Raw genomic sequence first — 11,186 nt, forward strand, 5'->3', positions numbered from 1 at the left:
CGCCATTTGTTTAAGCCAAACATGAATTCCGGTATGCCTCCCGCTGTGTAATCCAAAGAGAAGATCCTCTAGTATCTTATAGCGGGGACGGACTCCACAGTTATACAATCTGCGCTTATATCCGGTCGCAGGGAAGAGCAAAGATGCTCTGCTCTATAATCTTTGGTCTGAGCTATAAGGAGAGGTTGGGCAGGCTAGGACTTTATTTCTTGGAGCACAGGAGGTGATTTTATGGAGGTGTACAAGATCATGGTGGGAATACTACGGTAGATGCACTGTATTTTACCCAGAATAGGACAATCAATAACCATGGGACAAATGTTTAAGGTGAGAGGGGATTGGCACAATATGTACCTGGGAGGCAACTTTTTGACATATAGCATATGGGTATATGGAACACGTTGCCAGAGGAGGAAGTTGAAGGAGATACGAGAACAACATGGTTACAATCTGGAGCTCACTGACTGAGGCTGTGATGGCCACAGAGACTCTCACAAAGTTTAAGTATCTCGACAAGCTGTTAAAGCACCAAGGAAGAGAATGATATAGACTAAATGCTCATAAATGTAGTTCACTATTTGGGGAAGTGATTTCAGAATCTTACAACATTTTGGAAGATGATAACTGTCTCCAGAGCCACCTGTTTCCTAACTGGATTATAACAGTCATGAGTCTTGAGTTTTTAGTGATGCTTGAATGGTAGATATTTGGGCCAAATGGACGTTAATCCTATTGATAACCAAATTTACTTTGAGTGTATTTGTTAAAACGTTATCAACAGTATAATACATTTTCCAGTAAACCCGATGAGAATCAGGGGAGCAGGAAATAGAAGGATAGGCAAAAATGCTGGAGAAACTCAGTGGGTGTGGCAGCATCTATGGAGCAAAGGAAATATGCAACGTTTTGTGTCGAATCCAGTCTTCAGACTTTGGAAATAGACAAGCTGTGGCTCCATCTGCAGATCCACCCACATTCCTGACCCTTGGTGTTCGACTCCGATCACACACACCATGCTTGCACTCGGGATCACCTGGCTCACATAATGACTGAACCGGATGTTGGACTCTCAGGATCACCAAACAAAAGTAATCAGTGTTTAATGGACTGACTGTTTTGAGGTCAATTAGTCTCTGTTTCCATTATTTCCTTGTTTACACATATCCTTGGTTCTCCTAAATCTTTACAATCTAACTGTAGAAACAATTCCAGAGATCATATTTTAAATTGATAATTGAAATTTTAAAAGAATATTCTTTGGGTAAATGATTAACATTAGTTTGCCAGGATGTTCCATTAAACATACAATGTCAGAAGATGGTGTGCATATGCTGGAAGAGATCCTGCTGCAGGGGTTGAATTTTACCATGATCAGCAAGGAAGATATAAAAACAGGCTTCAAGTGGACAAGCTGAACAAGTGGACAGTAAGACAGCAGGTGCAGTACAACATGGAAAAATAAGAGGAAAACACAATACCAAGTATTTTTCAATAACAAACAAGAAATGTTGATGCTCAAATGGATCTGGACATCAAACAAAGAAGATGCAGCACACAGTTGAGATGTTCAATAGCATTGCAAGTGGTTTTGAGTGCAGAAATAAAGATGTCTTCCTGCAGTGACATGGGACATTGGTAAAATCATATCTTTATTGTATGTAAAGCTGGACTACTATTTTAAAAGGTTTTAGGTCAAGGTTTCAAGGTCAGTTTATTGTTACATGTACCGATTAAGGTAGAGTGATTTTTGAGTTACCTTACAGCCATACTAAGTAAAAAGCAACAAGACACACAACCCCAGGAAATTTAACATAAACATCCATCACAGTGGATTCCGCATTCCTCACTGTGATGGAAGGCAATATCGTTCCATCTTCTTCCTCTTGTCAGTCGGGGCAGTCAAACCATCCGCAGTCGGGGTGATCAAAGCCCTGCAGCCGACGATCGAAACTCCCGCGTCAGGGCAGTTGAAACTCTCTCCGCGGCATGGAACTCCCAAATCGGCCTCTTCGCCAGACCCAAAGAAACTTGGGCGCGCTCACTGTGAATGCACCGGGCCAAATGGATGTCCTTGATGGTTCACAGGACTTGGATGGTTCACAGGTTTTGGTGTCCTGTGTCACAGGGTGTTGTGGTAAAAGCAGCACAAACATCAGGGTAGCAGTAAACATACAGCAAATTACCTACTTGCCAATTTTCCTTCAAAGTCACGTTCCATTCCAATAACTTAACCAGACTTTGTCCATTTATGATATTGCAGTTCCTAGGCTTTTCGTAACATTTTTCTTGTTAGTCTCTTGCAAACTTTATGGCGTGGGAGATTGCAACCTTCACGTAATGCGATCAACCTGGTGTGCACAATCAAAGAGAACAAAGAAATTTGCCCAACAACTTTAGGGTGTGCACGCCCTATGCAAGAAGAAAAAGCTAACTTTATGTGCTCTTTGTGTATGATTTACGTTTGTGTGTGTTTATCTTTCATCCTGCTTCAAGATTTCATTTGTACCTGCATGCCAACAATAAACTTGATTTGACTTTAATTAAACAACATTATAATCACATGGACTTCCACAGTACAGAGGTGGCCACTTAAGCGTATGGGTACAGCTAATCAACAGTTAAAGAGAAGTTAAATGCAAATAATTAGCTGCAGCCAATTTAACGTTGCCAGCTCCATTCATTTAAATGTTGATGACCTTGTTGAGGGTTAACTCATTGTATTGAATAAAATTATTTAACATATTTAATTATTTAAATAAAAAACAAGTAAAATTGAACGATGATGTTACACTTCAAGATTTTGTAATGAAGGAAATGCAATGTATTCAGAATTGTATAATACAATGTTAAATTTAGCTCACAAGATAGCAGAAAAAAATCCTCGTCAATCAAATATTCATTGAAATTGCCCCAATAAACAATCTAGGATATTTTAAGGTCATTTAATATCATAAAAATTTCAGAAATTGACGGTTTCATTTACAGGTTTGAAATTTCAAAGCAGCCAACGGCTAACAGTAAACCGTTTGTTGAGTAACCGGACATCTCATTTGCGTGGACGGATCGAAATATACTTCAAAACAAAGATCATGACATTGCTGAAAACTGCAGTGTCGCAGCCAGTGTCCTTGCCACATTTCAAGCAATGAGATTAAAGGATGCCGCTGACGACTGTTTGGATGCTCCAATGGGACCGCGCTTATTTATAGCAAATGCATGCAATTTGTTTTGATGGCACTGGGGCAGTAATGGTTCAAATACAGATTTTGCGGGACGTTTGAAAATGCAAATATTACAGTGGCTACAGATGGTGATTGTGAATTAACCGATACAATTTGCATAAAGTTCCTCCCCATATTTTGATAAACGAGTTAATTCAGAAACCCACCAGTCAACGTTTGCATTTGCATCCATTGCATTTCCGCATAGAATGGAAGGAAAGGTGGATTCCACAGCTGGTAAGATGGCGATGCAATAAACACAGACGAGAACGTAGACTTTCGCCCAACTGCTTTCGTGTGAAAGCTGAATGAATTTACTGAATTTCGTATCCACAGATCTACGCTCGAAATACAATCCAAGATATTCACAAATTACTTTAATTTGAATGGATACGAAAGTATTTACTCATGTATTATTAGAAATAAAAAACAACAATAATTTTGAATTAAAGAGAATAAATATAAAGAAACATTATAATCACAGGACAAAGAGCCCTCAATACAATTATTGTGCAGTAAATGTACCCGGCAACATCACTATATGTTGTATCTTTGTGCTTATTTTGAGAAGAAACATTTATTCTGCCTTTGTAAAATACATAATAGAAATAGATATGTATTTGCAATAAAAGGATTTCGTTTTCAAGAAGACTTAAATAAAATTATATTTTTGATAAAATGGTGGATCTATTTTTCGCAGGTGGAATGGTTTAAATTGCCTATGAATCCATAAATTCGTGAGATAGGAGCAGAATGATAACATTCAGCCCGTCGTCTACACCACCATTCAACCATGGCAGATCTGTCTTTATCTCTCAACCACATTCTTCTGCCTTTTTCCCCATAACCCCTGACACCAGTACTAACCACAAATCTATAAATCTCTGCCTAACAACATCCATTGACATGCCTCCACAGCCTTCTGTGGCAATGAATTTCACAGATTTACCACCATTGCACTAAAGACATTACTCCTCATCTTCCTAAAGGTGCGTCCTTTTATTCTGAGATGTTTGCCTCTGGCCCTAGACCCTCCACTAATAGAAACATCCTCTCCACATCCAATCTATCCAAGCCTTTCAATATTCATGACCCACCTATGATTGGTATCCGTATTGTAATTTAACGCAATAACTTGTTCTGTGTTTAACATCTTGATAGTACAGTGGGCTATATGCTATTAGTATGATATACTCTATGATACTAGTAACCTGTCAAAGGGCAGATATGTTTCATTCATTGTCAGTTAAGTTTGGGAGACGTAATAGTAAGGTTAAACGAGAACTTACCAGTTTGAAGTTTGATCTTTATTTTATGTGGAGTTACGTCGAGGGACTACGTGAAGAAGGCCGTCCAGGCACACGCACATCAAACTTCAAAGCAGCGGTGTGAAATCACAGATGATATACTCCGAAGCATAATAGTAAGCTACGTGATACAAACGTAACTTACCTTTGATCTTATTAGGGTGGGAGCGGAAGGCACGTAGTCCCTCGACGTAACTCCTCATAAAATAAAGATCAAACTTCAAACTGGTAAGTTCTCGTTTAATCTTACTATTTTACTTCGGAGTCACGTGAGTGACTACGTGAAGATTTGAAAGCTTCTGTGATTTCAGGCCGTAGATTGGGTTCCGGCGTATCACTGCATTTTGCTTGACTCTATGAGTGAAAAACAGTCATTAACATGCAAACCATCATACCTGTTTAATTAATTAATGGTTTATTTTATGGTAAAACATTATGCGTCCCATTTTAATCTCTAGAGACATTTAATACTGAATTCAAAATAGTCCCACCAAATACACCAGTGTCTGCAATTTCTTTGTGATAATACTTGTGCAACATCCTTTAGGGCGGATGAATAATCCAGATTCTACACCTCTAAGATGTTTGGTAGTCTCAACGTAGTATTTTAAATATGCAACTACACAAAGTCTTTGATCTGCAGGATATGCTGAAAATCAATTTACACCCCGATACTCCTGGTCTGCTCTGTTTTAGCAGGTCATAGACATAGAATGTAATTTCCTCTGTTTTCATTCCCATTCTGTCTATCCTTAACTTGTGTAATGTGTGCACTCTTTGAGCTGATACTAAAGCATTTAACATGACTACTTTTATCGTAATTTTGTCTAACGACAAATTTTAGAGAAAATTGAATACTTTTTGGAATATGTCGAGTAAGGGAATTTCATTCTGTTAAAATTCAATTCTAAACCTCATTATACTGCACAGTATATATGCATCAAGATGTTATTAGTTTCCATTCTTTTAAAAAGAATTGTAACTTACCCCCAATTTGTAAGTAGGACACATGATCAGCCATGATCATATTGAATGGCGGTGCAGGCTCGAAGGGCCGAATGGCCTACTACTGCACCTAATTTCTATGTTTCTATCTGATATTCTTTCAGAACCAGAACCACCTACCTCAGGGTTTACCAGTATCACTTTTTGTACCTTGCCCCTTGTGGGAATACCATGTCCTCCACGTCCTGGGGTTTTATTCAGTTCACATTCAGTATGGATTTTGCCTTCTAGCTGTGCTGCCAAACATCGGTGGCTTCATCATCCCAATGGTTATTGATTCTTCGTTGAGAACCTTCAGTTATTTGGCAAGCACCACTCCAAAGAGTAAGTGTGGCAATTATATATTAGATGGTTTACAAACCCTGCAAACTTAGGATGTATGTTGGGTCTTATCACAGACTTACTCCAAAAATGTGCATTACACATCATTCCCATCACATCCTGTTGTGACATTGTCACATTTCCTTCTTCCAGATCTCTGGCAAATGCCGTAATGCTTGACCCCATTAATTTTAATACCCGCTGTAATCTCATTTCTTGAGCTCTTACTGCAGTGCCCATATAATTCCACACTTCTTTGTTAACAACTGAAACTCCTAACCGAGCACATTTCTGCGGGATTTTATATTTGTTCACAATTTCATCCATCGTTGGTCTTCCAACTGATGGGAAAGCAGGTAATTTATTAATCCGCGTTTTTATTATTTTTTGTCTGTGTTTTAATGTAGTTTTTGTTATTTTATGTTGGGGTGTGTGTGTGGGAGGGGGGGGGAAACTTTTGAATCTCTCCCTGCACTGGAGACCCGACCTTTTCTCGTCGGGTCTCAGTTGTCGTTGGGGCCGCAACGAGGAGCGGCCTCCAACAGGAAGAAGCCGGGGACTCTGGTGCTACGACTCACCGTCGCCGTCGCGGAGCTGGCCGAGACCGGAGCGGGTGGAGCGGTGGAGGAGCGCTGCCGCTGCTGCTGCTGATGCCGCTGCTGCTGCTGATGCGCAGGCTGCTACTGCGGGTCTGCGGACGGCGGCACGGGGAGCACACGGATCCCTGGAGGGAGACCGCTTTTCGGGGCTCCTGCAACGGCGACTTCTCCTGCCCGAGTTGCGGGGTCGAAGAGCTCCTGGAGCAGGGCCTAACATCACCGCCCCGCGCGGCTTGGAATGGCCGCGGGACTCTGCGAGCGCACACCGGGGGCTCCAACACCAAGACCCGGTGTGCGACCTCGCACCACCCGGCGTGGCTTTAATGGCCGCGGGACAATCGCCTTCGCCAGCCGGGGGCTTTGACTTTGACATTGGGGGGGGGGGGGGGGGGAGTGCAGTGGAGAGATAAGTTTTTTTGGCCTTCCATCACAGCTATGTGATGGATGTTTATGTAAATGTAATTATGTTGTGTCTGGGGTCTATTTGTGTGTAATGTATGGCTGCAGAAACGGCATTTCATTTGGACCTCCAGGGGTCCAAATGACAATTAAATAGACTATTGACTATTGACTATACTCTGCTAGCTCCTCTGATAGAGGTTGTCCCTTGTTTCTGGGACTAGAGAACTTTTGGGCCAGCCCTGGCACTTTTCTATTTTGCATTGGCTCTGGTCCTCAACTGATTTTGGATATTCCTCCTCATTATGGGTTTCACCTGGATTTTCATATCAGGTATTACATGCGGTGGCTCTATGATAGGCCTACGCTTTTTTGTCCCTCTTTGGGGTACATCAAGCTCTTCCATTGAGCTGTATATTGGCAGCCCACTTTTGGGTGCTGCTCCATATTCTGGGTCTCCTGTAGACCAACGCCTGTATTGTCTTTCAGACATTTCTGGTGCTGCCTCCCTGTCAGGTCAGCCCATATATTCATCTTTATCATCAGGCATTTCGGTCGCTGACTCAAACCTCTTCTGGGTGTTCCATGCTGTTGCTCTTTAAGCCCGCGTCTTTTATACTCCTTCTGGAGTTTGTTTTACCCATGAGTAATTCCAGTTTATAAATTCTATAGTATAGACTCCTCAGAGTCTTCCAGGCCTGTTATTTATTTATGGCCTTGCTCCCTATGGGAGTTTCAACGAGACTTTCCCCCTTCTGTGTAAAATAGTTATTTCTTTACAATCGACTTTTTAGTCGGGCGCCCGCTATTCTCAGACACTTTGTCTTATAGAGTGCTTACTGCGGTGCGCTTACTATTCTTCCTCCCACCTTTCACAATACATAAGACTTGCCTGTGTCTCTGCACGCAGTCTCCGAAGAAAAGCAGCCTAAAAGTAAAAGTAGAAAATACTTATTCAGGTTTTCTTTCACTCACCGCTTGGAGGTTCCACACCTCCTACTGCAGTCGCAGCACAATGCGTCTGACGAGATGACGCGCGTGCGCCTGGACGGCCTTCTTCACGTAGTCACTCACGTGACTCCGAAGTAAAATCTGTGGTTATAGTTCGCTGATGACAACTGGCGGGTCTCATCAGTGACAACAATCAGTCGGCATACAGGATGGAGGTTGAGCTGCTTACAGAGTGTTACAGATCTCACAATCTCACCCTCAACGTGAAAAATTCAAAGGAGATGGTGATCGATTTCAGGAGGGCTGGTAAACACCATCACACACCGCTGCACATTGATGGTTCTGCTGTGGAAAGGGCCAGCAGTGTGAAGTTATTGGGACTTCACCTGGCGGACAACCGGACCTCAACGACCAACACCACAGCAGTCATCAAAAGAGCTCAACAGCAGCTCCACCCTCTCCGGAGACTAAGAAAAGCACATCTCCCTACTGTTCACCTAAGGACCTTCTACAGGGGCACCATCTGTATACTGTCCTACGGCATCACTTCCTGGTTTGGGAGCTGCAAGGCTTATGAACAAAAACAACTTAACAGGATAGTGAAGACAGCCAGTAGGATCATTGGTGCTCCACTACCTTTCCTGTTGGAGACATATCAGAAGAGTAGCATCAGCAGAGCCATCTCCATTATTAAGGACCCCCTATCATCCATCACACCACATCTTCTCCATTCTGCCATCTGGGAAGAGGTACAGGAGCATCAGCTGCAAAACCAGCAGGATGCTACACAGCTTCTTTCCACAGGCAATAAGACTGGTTAACGGACTGTGTCCCCTCCCCATACATCACACACCAACACATTTAACCTCGCCCATACTTTGAAAGCTAGGCACCTGCCAAAGCAAAGCCACTGTTCAGTTTGAATGCATGTTTTTATTTCAATTGTTAGGCCTATTTTAGATATGGTAATTTTAATTTTGAAAGCTATATGTATTCTGTTTTTATTAACTGCACTGACGATAACTGATTGAGAAACATTTTTTTGTTTCTTCTGTGTATGTAAGTACTCAGTTAAAATGACATTAAAGTAAATACTGAAATACTAGAGTTACATGCATGGAAAGGTCATGAAAGCAGATGTAATAATCATGTTCAAAATACATGGGAAAACACGATCATAAAATAGTTCTTCGTGTGGATTTTCACCCCTGGTGAGCACTATGGGCATATCTTCTTACAGCTCGACATTGAGGGGATTTAATCTTAAACAAATGAATACAATAAAAAAAACCCTGCAGATATCCATTTTGTCATACGTCATCAATAGAGCACAAACACATCAATAATTGGAGGGTAAACTTTAATTACATTTCGCATTTTTTGTTTTCATTATTAGTCATACCGCAAAAATGCGCTTGTCAAATTGTTAATTTTAAAATTCCAATCCCCCTAAATGAAACTTCATACAAAAGTTTTGGCCTTTAGATGAAATAAATTTGTGGCTCTGAAAAGAGCCGTTGTCCCTGTAATGAATGGTCTGCCTTTATTCATGTGCTCTCTTGCTGCTCCGAACCAGCTTTCTGAGAATCCGATGTTGCAAGGAGAGGTTCCTCTGCTTTCTTCTGCGGCCTGGTTAGTTTCCTCTGCTTTGCCCGTTGGCGCTTTCCCTTCCCGCCTTTTCTAGCTGCTTTTCACAGATCATTTTTCAGCTTGCTGTCGTCTTTCACCAACTTCCTGCGGCCGCCGTCCTTCATTCTCTGCCGGGATGTTCCTTTCTTTTGAGGTTGCTTCGCGGGAGCGGGATTTTTGGTCGTACGTCTGCCCCTCGGTTGTTTGGTGGCCGCAGCGCCAGATACAAGCTCTTTGTCTCGCCACCCGCTGCACCGCGTCCTGCTGCTCCTTGCTAAGTTTGAAGGAGCCGGAGGCGCCTGTACCCGTGACATTCACTAACGAGCCCTAAAGTTAGTCAGGTTCCTGACCGTCTGGTTGATCCGAGAGTTGTTCTTCGCAACGTCGTAGCCGCTGCCCGACAGCATCTTCTTGACACGAACTAAGGAGAGCCCGCAGCGCTCCTGATTAACTTGGACACTGTATCCTCGATGTTCACCTCAAGTCTTCCCCCCCGGGCACGTTTGGCGCGTAGTGTCAGTCATGTCTGCAATAAAATCCTTTCCCCCTTTGATCTCTGCGCGGCTGACTCGCCGCCCAGGAATGAAATGTTTTCAGCCGCCGTCGCTATTAAACTTTTCTACGTTTCTTTTTACCGACACATTTCTTTTAATTGGCCAGTATTTTCGGCTCCTTTTCCGGAGCCTGTACGTTCGCCCTGTGACCACGTAGATTTTCTCCGGGTTCTCCGATTTCCTTACACACTCTAAATACCTACAGGTTTGTAGGCTAACTGGTTTGGTATAATAGGGTGGTTGCACGAAAGGTCACTGGGTCATAGGGCTCGACGTACGGAGCCGCTAAATCCAACTGGAAGACATCCGTCACTTCCGGTATACGTTATTAATGCAAGAAACGCGTATTTTCCTACCTGTTAAAAACCGCCAAAATGTTGAATTTTTGCGCTGAAAAAAATTGTGGGAGTCGGGGTAAGTGTGAGAGACATGTACCCAACTTTAGAATTCCAAACGTGAAGCGAAATGAAGGTAAAGAGAAGCGAGAACTGAAGGGACTACAGCAGCTAAAGTGCTTGGTAAACATTGAAAATATTGGGAATTATCGCGTTTGCTCACTGCATTTCATCAAGTAAGGCATTATATGTATTTTTTCTTGATTCCTTTGGCATCTAAAAATTCTCAGGTGATAAATCTGGCTGTAAATTTTTCTTCATATGCGTTTTCATTTTGTATGTAAAAACCCACGAGAACCATGAGCGATTTAAAAAAAATACAACCAGATTAATCATTTCTGAAACTTTTTAGATGCCAAAGGAATCAAGAGAAAACACAAATAATGCCTTACTTGATGAAATGTGTCCTGCTTCCTGTAAGGACTCCATCCCCTACTCCCAATTCCTCCGTCTACGCCGCATCTGCTCCACGGATGAGGCGTTCCACACCAGGACATCTGAAATGTCCTCATTATTCAGGGAACGGGGGTTCCCCTCCTCCACCATAAATGAGGCTTGCACCAGGGTCTCTTCCATACCCCGCAACACTGCTCTCTCTCCCCATCCCCGCACTCGCAACAAGGGCCGAGTCCCCCTAGTCCTCACCTTTCACCCCACCAGCCGTCACATACAAAAAGTAATCCTCCGTCAGTTTCGCCACCTCCAACGTGACCCCACCACTCGCCACATCTTCCCATCTCCCCCCATATCTGCCTTCCGCAAAGACCGCTCCCTCCATAACTCCCTTGTCAATTCTTCCCTTCCC

Source organism: Leucoraja erinacea, unplaced genomic scaffold (assembly GCF_028641065.1).
Source record: "Leucoraja erinacea ecotype New England unplaced genomic scaffold, Leri_hhj_1 Leri_112S, whole genome shotgun sequence".
Lineage (NCBI taxonomy): Eukaryota > Metazoa > Chordata > Chondrichthyes > Rajiformes > Rajidae > Leucoraja > Leucoraja erinaceus.